Consider the following 12,463-nt stretch of genomic DNA (forward strand, 5'->3'; position numbering starts at 1 on the left):
AGGTGCCTGAGGGCCCTCTTGGCAGAGATTTCAAGGGTGGGCTCTTTAGAAACTTCTGAAATCTATCACATTGACGCTAAAGAGATTGATTCAGGAGCCATCAGCCAATGGCAGTGGCTGTCATGGGAGTAGATGTGGTCACATGAGAAGATCCTGAGACATGGCAGGAGAAGTAACGATTCCCACCTGACGATGCCACCAACACACCTGAGAAATGTTCAAGCACTGAGAAGGGGAGCTTCTCTTCACCCTGGGGGTGCTATCCTCAACACCCACGTAGCAGTTGCTGCAAACCCCCATACTCTTAATCTCCTCCCCTCAGTGCCAGCTGGATGCCCTGCATTTCTTCACCTGATGGCTTTCTCTGACCACCTGGGCCTGCTCTGCTGTCCGGGCCAGAAGTGCCAGGGAACCCACGCCCCCTGGGAACAGCAGTCGTATATGCGTTCACTCCTCTTACCCTCACAATCACCCTGAGAAATAGGTACTGTGAGCATCACCCCTAGTTTACAGACAGGAAGCTGGAGCACAGAGAGGTGGAGGCCCTTGCCCAAAGTCACACAGCTGGTAGGTGGCAGAGCCAAGATTCCAGCCAGGATGCCTGACACCCAGCAGCACTCACTGTCAGCATGTTCCTGTCTCCTCCTAGTTGCACCTCAATTGCGACACCAGCAACGGGCCCACATGATTCACCCACCTTGATACTGGCTGTCAGAATAGTAATGGCTGCAGGTTTTGAGCTGTTGCTTCCAGACCCTGCCCCAGGGTTTCTGTGCATTTCATCTTCACTGCCCTACCCGGTGGGGTCCCCTCATTTTTATCTCCCACTTCAGGTCCAGGGCTGGTGCTGACACTTCACTGGAGGAAGTTTCTCTCTTCACACTCTAGAATCAGGGTTTAAAAATAAAGAAAAATAAAGCTTGGTTCAAAATTAGTCTTCATTCAAGACTCGCTACAAAGAACACAAGACACGGTTTCCTGTGTTGTTTTTTTCTTCAGTTTTTTTTAAGGCTTCCAGAAAAGTTTCCTCCGCAAAACTGAGACCAAAAGGGTAAAAAATGCAAATGTGATAGTCCAACCTTGATCGATGATCTTATGTACCCAGCCCAGGAAAGCTACAGAGAGACTCAGGAGAGAGTCACAGAAGCTCCAAATGGGAGCTGGCTAGAATTGTTTGGGGTCACAAAAGCTGGGAATCCCTTGGTACACGGGCAACTCCTTTGACCCTGTGTACTAAGCTTGGCACCATTCTTGGCTCAATGGATGGATTGATGGATGGATGGGTGGATGGATGGATGATGGGTGGGTGGATGGGTGAATGATGAATAGATGGATAGATGGATTGATGGATAGTGGATGGATGGATGGAGGATGGATGGATGGATGGATGGATGGATGGATGGATGGATGGATAATGGATGGGTGGGTGAATGACTGTGTGAATGAACAAACTGTGGTCTGAAAACTCCATCACTTGATGGCTAACAGAACCAATGTGCAGCCAAATGCTTATAATTTCAGATTTGGGACTCACTCAGGCCCAGACCTAGATATGGGCCCTCACTCTGATCTCACTGGCAGGGTGACCTTAGGAAAGGGCTCAACCTGCTGAGCCCTCATTCCCTCATCCACAGGATCAAATTGCTAATCCTGGTAGTTCCTGCCCCATAAAACTGAGAGCAACCTGAGAGCACAGAGGCCCTGTGCGAGACTCAAGACACGGAAAGATTGTAATTAGCCGAAAGAGAGTCATCAGGTGAGGCAATATTCCAAATTGCTGTCCTGGGAAAGAGAAAGCAGTTTCTGTGGGATTCAGGACGACAGGCCCAGACAAATTTGTGAAACAGAAGGAGACAGAAATCCAGTCAACAGGAAAGACAAACTTTCAACATCCAAGTCTCCCTGCAATGGAACAGGCTCTGTATAAAATAGTAAGCTCCCCATCACTTCACATATTCAAGGCCTTGAATGGCCAACTGTGGTGGATTCAAAATGACCACAAATTCTCTGACACCCATTTTATTAAACGTTGAGGTCTATCACCTCTCCTTCAATCTTCTTTGACCGGTAGAACAGGAAGAGATGACATTGTATCTACTTCCAGAACTGAGCCCTAAGAGTCTAGCAGCTTCCTCTCCCTGTCTCTCAGAATACTGGCTCTTGGTGTTCTAGAGCCGCCATGCAAGAAGTCCATCTACCCTGCTGGAGAGACCGCATGGAGAGGCCCTGGGCCTGCAAGAAGACTGAGCCAGCTGAACCCTGCCTGAGCTCCTGACCCACAAAGTAATAAGTCAGAATAAAGTGGTTGTTGTTTTATACCACGAGCCTGGGGCAGGGTATTTTGCAGCAATGGAGAACTGGTACACCAGTTGCCAGAAATGCCATGGAGGAGAGTTCTGGCAAAAAAGAGGATGCCTGTGTGGTCCATGAGATGCTGTGAACCTGTATTGTGCAACTGCGAGACCAACAGGGTCAGACCCTTCAAATTTCACTCCTACTTTGGTTTGATAAAATCCAGACAAGTAGACTAGGACATAGACCAGAGATTCAAAATCCCAAATTAGTTGACTCAAAATTTTCATTTTATCCCACTTGAAATGTACTCTTAAATGCCCCCTAAAGGAAGGAAAGGGGGTGGAGCAAAAAGCTAAGAACTCTAACAATGAGACTTGTCCTTCTGTGGTATCCAAGGTGTCTAATGCCCAAGTCTTCCTTTCATCCGATAGATATTTACCGAGCTGAGCACCTGCTTATGCAGGTGCTTTGTGATACAGGCTCTGGGGATGCAGCAGTGAACACACAGACATAATCTTGTTCTCCTGGAACTTAGTCTCTTGTAGAGGAGACATGACCATGAAGAAGAAAAGCTCACGCATGAGCACTGAGATGGCATGTTCTGCAGATTTGTACTGGGGGAACAGTCCTCAGCTGGAGGGTGGTGAGGAAAGGTCTTGCTAAAGAAGTGGAACTTAACTTGGAACCTAAAGGAATCATGAGGCCTGGCCAGGTGAGGCCCAGCAGCTGAGTGTCAGCCTAGGATCCAGGAGATAGAGGTTCCATTTCCAGTCAGGACACATGCCCAGGCTGCAGGCTCAATGCTCAGTTGGGGGCTTGTGGGAGGCAGCCAATCAGTGTAATTATTTTATTATAAAATATTGATGTCATAAATAATGAATTTTTGTAATTATTTATATTAACTATAAATAATTATGCAACTGATGTTTCTATCACTCTCTCTCCCTTTCCCTTCCTCTCTCTGAAACCAGTAAAGACATATTTAAAAAAATAATTAACAAATAACTAATAAAGGAATCACGAGTTAACCAGTCCAGAAGGAAAGGGAGCAGATAGCCTGTACAAAGGCCCTGGCCTGTACAAAGAGGCAATGGCCTGTACAAAGGCCCTGGGGTTAATGGAAGGAGCTGGGATGCGCTAGGGAAAGTCCAAGGTAACCAGAGGTTGGTTGGCAAGGGTGAGCACAGAGGGAGATAAGGTTCGAGTAGTTGCTGGGGCCAGAGCAATCAGGGTTTTACAGACAACCCAAAGGGTTTTGGTCCTTCTGAGGGTAAGGGGAAGCCACCGAAAGGAATTCAGTAACGGAGCACCATGCTCCTTGGCTTTTGAAAAGATTTCTCAGATCAAGTTTCCAGTAACACCTTAAATAGCTGCTAAATGAAGGGTATCTTGCCTGTATCAAACCCCTGGACAGCCAGTGCTGGAAGGGCATAGAGACTGCTTCGGCCACTGCTCTCCTGTGTAGACAAGACAACAGGTCCCCAAGCAGAGGCCAGGGCCCAAGTGTGTCCACCACTTCCTGCCTCTGCTACCTTGGGGAAAGCCCCTTAGTGCATCTGGGCCTTGGGTTTTCTTCCAGAGCACAGGCTAGAAAGCGGGGGATAGAGCAACTGTACAGAGGAGAAGCCTGACAAACACCGCTTCAGCCAGTGGTCAAGGTCAACACCACCAACAAGAAGTCATGGTGATGGCATGCACCCTTGATATGATGTGAGGAGAAGGTGATCTTTCTCCCCAAACCCTTAGCCCCAGGCTAACCATGACCAAAATTTCAGACCAACTCAAACTGAGGGACATGCTACAGAACACCTGACCAGCACCCCTTAAAGCTGTCCAGGCCAGTCTGAGAAACTGTCACAGCCCAGAGGAGCCTGAGGAGACGTGATGACAAAAAATATAACATGAGATCCGGGCGAGGACTCTGGAGCAGAAAAGGGACACTAGGTAAAAACTGAGGAAATCTGAATAAAGTATGGACTTTAGTTAACAACAATCGAGCAACACTGGTTCATTCATTAAAACAAATGTACCAGATTCATGGAAGGCATTAACAGCAGAAGAAACCTGGGCGTGGGGTTTACGGGACCCCTCTAGCTATCTTTGCGATTTTTCCATAAATCTAAAACAGCTCTAAAAAATAAAGCGTGGATGTCCAAGTTCCATCTTGAGAGACTGATTCTGGCATAGATGGAGCACAGGGATTGATCTTTCTTGAAGCCCCCCAACTTGCCCAGGGGCCATGCTTTAAACCATGGAGCCTGAGGAGAAAGCGCAGCCTCCCTGAGCTGGTCCGTGGGCTCGGCTCGGCAGTGCTGGGCCTGCAAAGACTGCGAGTAACCATCAGTGACGGTGCTGTGACCCGGGTCCTTACCCAGGCGGGAAAATGGAGCTAGAGGCTCCGAGGTTCCTGCCAACCACAGGACTCTGTGACTCTAGAAGGAAAAGGCCACCAGGTTCAGAGAAACTGAGTTCTAGTGCAAGAAACGTGTCCTTGGCTTAGGATCTGCATTGGAGTAAGAGCATAAGGGTCACTTCCAGAACATTCCAGTTGCTTCAGAATTTATAGCTTACCCACTCATCCACTCATTCATTTGAGTATTCATTCAACAAACATCCCTCGAGCTCCTACTATGTGCCAGAGAGTAAACTAGACACCTTGTTGGAAACTGTTAGGTTGAGTTTCTATAGTAAACACGGGCTTTTTAAAAGCATCTTTCACATTTTCAAGCACTGCTATCAGAAATGAAACAGAAATTGGAAGCCTCACTGAGAAAGTAATTCCTCTCCTCCCACACAGCCTAATACCATGAGTCTGATGATGTTGTTCAGGTTTTCCAGCTACAAATCACCTATAGGTCAAGCCCGAGAACTAAATGGAAGCTGAGGACAATTTCTTAATTCACTATGCTAACGGTGGTTTTGAGTGGAACTATCTTCTTGACTGTGACAGCATCGTGGTTGAGTTTTACACTAGAGAAAGGAAGCACTGACTTTAACCTCAGAACGAGGAAGACCATAATAGTCACCAAAAAAAATAAAAATAAAAAAGCAATCTTCTAACCAGAAACTCCTAGTTGCTACTCACAGTCTGGCCTGGGAACATGTCAGACATTTTTCCAAGGAGAGATGCTTCAAGGCCAACCTGGAGATAGTGGAGAGCTTGGCATATGGAGGACTTGAAATGGGAGAGGATGGAGGGAAGGAAAGTGCCAGAGAAGATGGGGCTGGCAGAAGCAAGTCAGGAGGAAGTGGCTTTGTGAGGCGTCAACCTCACAGCAGGCTGAGAAGCAGAAACTTAACTACGCAAGGCACAGAGCTATTTTCATCCTTGGGGTTTGTCCCCATGTCCCCAAAGTACTCTGGGCAGCAGAGCTCCGTCACGACACCGTCAGGGCCCTGGACTCGCCAGAAGGGACAGCAGAGAAGTCAGGTCTGAGAAAGAGAGAGAGAAGGGTGCATGTGATGGCATGCTCCACTGTGCCACCTTGGCCACAGGAGGCCCAGAGGACCTCAGTTCCCTCATTGGCTCACTAAAAAATAAAAATGAGAAAAAGAAAGTTCTGTATAAGTTTCCTCTTGCTACTGTAACATGTGAGCACAAGCTCAGCAGCTTAAAACGACACACATGTTCTCTTATAGCCTGGAGGTCAAAGGTCTGACACAGGTCTCACTGGTGTCAGCAGGGCCCACTCCTTCTGAAAGCTCTGGGGAGATTCTGTTTCCATATCTTTCCCAGCTCCTAGAGGGCACCAAATTCCTTAGCTCATGGCCCCTTTCTCCGTCTTCAAACCCAGCAGGGTAGCATCTTCTAGTCTCTTTCTGACCCTCCTGCCTCCTCCTTATCAGGATCCCTGGGATGACATGGGGACCCCAAGATAACACAGGATCATGTCCCATCTCAAGGTCTTTAACTTATTCACATCTGCAAACTCCCTTTTGCCATGAAGGTCACTTACTTACAGGTTCCTTCTGGGCACTAGGATATGGACATTTTATGTACCACAAGTTCCTTCCCTTTTAAACCATCCAAGAGTCTGGGTAAGAGAGATGAGTCTTCTCCAGAACTCACTATCAGTTACAGCAGCAGCTATCGTTCATCAAGACTGTCGCCCCCCCTTACGTGGTGTCCAATCTAATACACCTGCATCCCCATGAGTTAGGTCCCACCCTTACCTCCTGTCCACAGAGGAGGAGACTAAGTCTTGGGGTGAAGGGTGGTAACTGGCCTGTCCACATTCACACTGAAGTGAACAGCAAAGTTGGAAAATTGAATCCACGTCTTGCCAGAACCTGAGCCCTTGACCACGCGGATACCAGGCCACCCTGGTGTTGGAGGCAGGAATCTCACTTACCCAGTCAAATCACAATGAGTCAAAGACAGAAACCATGAGAATGTAAGGAAAAGAGACAGCGCCACGAAAGAGGGAGCAAGAGTTGAAACTAACAGACTTCATCGAAGAGCCTGTCCAATAAATATATGGCAAGGAGCCCAGGTCCAGGAGCCATCAGGGAAATACCAAGTAAAACCAAAATAAGGCATCACGACACCCACCGGAATGGCCACCACATAAATGACTGAAAGTATCAGGCGTTGGTAAGGAAAGGAACTGCGGGAAATGCTTACGCTGCTTTGCGAACGCGGGAGGCTGAGAGGCTGGGAGGCCGCAGGCAGCCAGGCCGCACCCCTGGGCTCAGACACCTGAAAGGGTGGACGGCCCAGAACGTTCACGAGGGACCGTCAGCGGTGGCCGAAAACTGCAAACAAACCAGACGCCCACGTGCGGAAGACAGGAGCGATCATGATGCAGTCACACGGCGGAACGCATGACAGTCACAGAAATGGACGCGGGACCCCAGCGGCACGCAGCAGCAGGGCTGGCACCACACGACGATGCGAGGGAAGTCACACCCGAAGGAACGCTTACAGCGTGAGCCTCTGCGCGTAACATCCCCAAGCAGGTGTGTGCTCGGGGGCTGCTACTCGGGAGTAACAGCATAAAGAAAAGAAGGAGGGTGGTCACCCGAAAAGTCAAGGGAGTTCTGTCCTGTCCTCGCAACCGACACCTTCCCCCTTGGTGGAGGAGAGAAGGGTGTTAACTGGGCACAGACACCTGAGGTCAGGGGCCAGCAAGCCCAAGGAGCAGACGGTGAATTGTCCCCAGGCTCACCCTGCAGTCCCCAAGGTCCTTTAACAAAGCATAATGCCAGATGGGAGGAGGGTTGGCGGGATGGATGAAAACAGGGAGGGATTAAGTAATATTCTAATAACTATGTATGGTGTCAGATGGGTGCTTAACCCGGTTGATCACTTCATAAGTTATATGGATGTCTAATTGCTTTGTTGTACGCCCAAAACTAACATCATAATGTGGTCAACTGTTATTGAATATTTTTTTAAAGTTTAAACATAATCTCGCCCCATTTGCCGGGTGAGGAAACGCGAGGGTCAGAGAGGCCACACTATCACAGCAGGAGCAGCGGTGGGCAGAGCGCACTGCGGGCCTCATCCTTTCTCGGCCTGGGCTGTGCGCAGGGCCCGAAGGGGTGGCTGCTGCTGACCTTTGGCGCCCACAAGTTTCCACACCTTGAGAGGGAGGGAAGTGCTCTCAGCTAATGTCACCCTCAGGAAACGAAAGGTGCACTTGAAGGAATTACCTTGAGTTTCAGAACCGCCCAAGTCCCCACGCGTCCACAAAGACTTCCGAAAAGCAGGCTCGTCTTGAGTACAACTGCCTTGGAGGGAGTCTTGTGGCTTTGGCTGGGCCAGCAAGTGTGGCTTCTTGGAATCTGTTGTTTTCCTTGTGGCCGCACAAGAGCAACCTGTGTACAAAGGCCCTGGATGCTTCTAGAGGCCTGCAGGTGGGCCCCCATCTGCCACCCTGGGAGCTTCTCACCCCCATCTTTCACCCACAGCAAGCCCAGTCTCAGACCCCAGCCCAAGACATCTCCCCACTGGCCCCCTCCAGCCTTCTTCCCCATCAGGGGTCCACCAACACCCACCCAACCACACACTCGGCACCCTCCGCCTCCATCCCGTGCCCCCAGTGTCCGTGCCACTCTGCCACATGGCTCATACAGTGCCTTTGGAAGCATGGTTCCTACCGGGCAGTAAGCATTCACTTATTCGTCAGAAACTATTTTTTGAGCATGTACTAAGTGTGAAAATTTAATAGTAAGACATACTCTCCCTCTATATCTTAGGCTTTTGGGGTCATGTGATCTCTTTCCAACTACTCAACTCTGTCACTATAGCCCAAAAGGAACCACAGGCAACATGTAAATGAATGAGCATAGCTATGTTTCAATAAAACTTTATTGACAATAATGGACGGTGGGCCAGATTCACCAGATTTGCTGACACCTGGTCTAAGGGAACCAGAAGAGACAGCACAGGAACCAGGACTGGTGATAGCAGAGCTGTCACCAATGAAAGGTGGTGGTGCCCAAAGGAACAAGGGGAGGGAGTGGTTACTGGAGCCCAGGGAGAGTCCACTGCCTTGGGAGGAACACAGCCGACTCGGGGAGACTGTGGGAGCAACCCTGAGCTCTCTCTCTTCCCTCCTTCTGATTTCCTATAGGGGTCCCATTGCCTGAACTCTGCTGGAAGCCAGAGGACAGGCGAGACTAGTAATGGTCCCTGGAGGTCAGTTTCCCAGGGAGCAAGCAGGGTAGTTACTGGGGACAATGAAGACGTCCAGCATGATAAACTTAGAACAGTGTCTGCTCAGTAAGTGCTCCTCCAGGGCCAGGCCCTTTTGAAAATCTCTTAGCACCCTCTGTTCCACGCCCACTAAGTAGTCTCCCAGACTGCTGCTCATGTCACCTGCCCCTGGGAGAGGCTCACCCAAACCCGCTTCCTCGGGTGCTTGGCTGCTTTCTCCCATCACCAAGTCATTAGAACGATGTCACTAGAGTCATCCCAGGGGCTAACATTTCTCCAGCACTTACTGCGTGCTGGGGCTTGTCTAAGCGCTTGGCACAGATGACCTCACTTATTCCTCTTAACTACCCCAGGAGGGCAGGGCAATTAATCCTCACTGCATCCATGTGAAATAGGAATGATGCATAATCGATAGCCAAGGATATTGAAATTCAGAGAAGGGAAGCCATTCCCCTAGTGTCTCACAGCAACCAAGTCAACATTTGATCCCAGCTCTCGCTGATTTCTCAGCCCATATATAGGCCCTTCGCCTCAGCCCACATTGGAGCTGGGTAAGAATTCAGGCACTTTTCCCAGCTCGTTCCCCCTTTCTCCGTCTCCTCTCCAAACAGCACCCTCGCCTCCCCTCTAGGCCTGCCTTTGGACCTAGAGCCTGCCGCCCAGCGCCCCCAGGGGTCCCTGCCTCTGTCCTGTCTGGCCCAGTGATGCAATAGCTCCAGCCAGCCTTGCAGTTGAAATATCCTGAAATGTACAGTAGACCAGGCCATCTGCTTCCTCCAAACATTGCCTTCTGCCTCTGCTGGGCCAGAGCAAACGTGCATGAACACCAAAGCAACAGTCACTTTATTTCTGGGCTCGGGATTGTTAACTGGCTGGATTGCTCAATGCCTCATTTCAGACTCGGGAGCAGGGAGGAGGGCGGAGGAGAGGCGGAGATGCTGCAGGAAGGGAAATGCGGACCGAGAGATAACGTCTGAGTTGCTAAAGGCACCGTGATTTTTCCCCCCAAAAGCTCTTCAACAAAAAAGCCAGGGTCCCTCCCTCTTACGTTTCTCCGAGAGATTTTTAGTTTCAAGATTCTTTATTCTTTCTAACTCCCTGTGGTCCTTGTGATTTATTAAATGTGAAGGAGCCCGGCCGGGCGTGGCTCAGCGGTTGAGCATCAACCTAGGATCCAGGCAGACCACAGTTCGACTCCCGGTCAGGGCACATGCCCGGGTTGCTGGCTCGATCCCCGGTCAGAGGCGTGCAGGAGGCAGCCGATCAATGACTCTCTCATCATAGATGTTTCTCTCTCTCTCCCTCTCCCTCCCTCTCTCTGAAGTCAACAAAGATATATTTTTTTAAAACTGTGAAGGAGGGGATGACTGCTTGGTACCAGGCACTTGATATATGTGTGGAATCCTTATAAAGCCAGGAGCCGTGGGACTCAGTCTCAGAAATGTCCCTCTGGATAAAACATAGCTCCACAACCAGATAGACTTTCAAATTAGCTCAAATCACCCTGGCCAGTGTTGCTCAATGGTTAGAGCATCAGCCTGCAGACAGAAGGATTTCGGCTTCGATTCCCAGTCAAGGACATGTACCTGGGTTGCAGGTTCAATCCCTGGCCCCAGTTAGGGTGCATGCGGGAGGCAATCAATCCATGTGTCTCTCTTTCATCAATGTTTCTCTCTCTCTCCTCCTCCCCCCCTCCCTCCCTTCCACTCTCTCTTAAAAAAAAAATCAATGGGGGGGGAGAATTAGCTCAAATCCCCTATTTCCATGTCCTGAGGACCAGGAGGCAGATCACACAGCTAACCCTGACGTGCACAGCCTTCCCTCCTGTGCACCGTCACTCACATCCTAAAACTCCCTTAGCACTCGGGTGCAGCACTGCCTTCCCTTTCCTGCCCCCCCCCCGCCCCCACCATTGCTTTATCCTATAGATTAACTTGTTCTCTCTCCAGCAAGAAACAGTTCATCTAGGGAAGGAGGCCAAGGCAAAAACTAAGCTTGTAATTAGACTTTTCTCTTTGGAAGACTGGGAGGAGGGCAGAGATCTCTGAGTGAGCTCCCAATCATTTCTGCTGCAAGGCTCCTGTGAGCTCATGTAACCTCACAGAGACCCTATGGAATCCCTCTTATTTTTTCACTTTTTATACGGAGAAGGGGATGGGAAGGAACTAACACATCTGGAGCACCAGCTATGTGCCAGGCAGCTGCGAATACGCTGTTTCCTATAGCCCTTTACTCCTCTGTCCTACGCTGGCCTCTCCCACCGAGGGCCACTCCCGCCACCAGAGAGCCCTGACCTGCGGTCACCCGCCACCCGCTCGGCAGACACTGACCGAGCACTGGCTCGAGTGCTGCAATCACAGGTAACAGGGCAGATGGTCCTGACCCTGCACAAGAGCAGACAGTAAATAAGAGATGACATTATATTTATTTAACAATTACATTATAATGACAATAGGCCTCCGCCCCGCCCCCCCCAGCCCAGTATCCACAGCTTTCCTTTCTGTGGTTTCAGTTACCTGCAGTCAACCATGGTCTGAAAAGATTAAATGGAAAATTTCAGAAGTAAACAGCTAGTAAGTTTGAAATTGTGTGCTGTTCTGAGTAGCGTGATGAAACCTCACGCCGTCCTATTCCACCCGCCCAGGGCGTGAGTCACCCCTTCTCGGGCGACTCCAGCTGCAGAGGCCGCCCACCCATTAGCGGGCCCCAGTTTATGGCTGCCTCGGTTCTCAGAGAGAGGGACACCACACTCACGTGGCTTTAGTTACAGTATATTGTTAGAATCGTTCTATTTTATTAGTTATTGCTGTTAACCTCTTACTGTGCCTCATTTATAAATTACACTTTGTCATAAGTACATATATCTAGGAAAACACACCTGTATGTGTAGGATTCAGCACTATCTGAGGTTCCAGACATCCGCTAGGGATCTTGGAACGTATCCCCTAAGGACAATGGAGGACTACTGTATTTAATTATTTACATAATTAAAAGTACATAACAATAGAAATCATTTAATAATTATATAATCAATGGAATTATCAATATAACTACAAAGTTAAATAATTATAATAAAAGATAACCAAATAATTATATAAGTATATAATGTATCACATTGTTAAGTATTTAATAATTAACAATTACTAAATAATTGCATAATTATTTATAGTTTATATGAATAATTATAAAAATTAATTATTTATGACATCGATGTTTTATCATAAAGTGATTACATAAATTATAAATACTGTTCACTTGTTTTAGCACTTACTCTGTGCAGGGTACTATTTTAAGCTCTTTACACTTATTTAGTCATTTACTACTCACCCCCATGTTACAGATAAGGAAACTGAGGAACAGAAAGTGTGATTTTCCCAAGGACACACAGCTAATAAGCACTGAGCTGGAATGTGAAGCGTGGGCTGTCGGGGGCTGAAGGCTGCTCTCTGGAGTAACCCTCTGAATAATCGAGGCAACACTCTCTGGAGCAGGTGACTCCCAGCTCCC

Source organism: Miniopterus natalensis, chromosome 18 (genome assembly GCF_054644295.1).
Source record: "Miniopterus natalensis isolate mMinNat1 chromosome 18, mMinNat1.hap1, whole genome shotgun sequence".
Lineage (NCBI taxonomy): Eukaryota > Metazoa > Chordata > Mammalia > Chiroptera > Miniopteridae > Miniopterus > Miniopterus natalensis.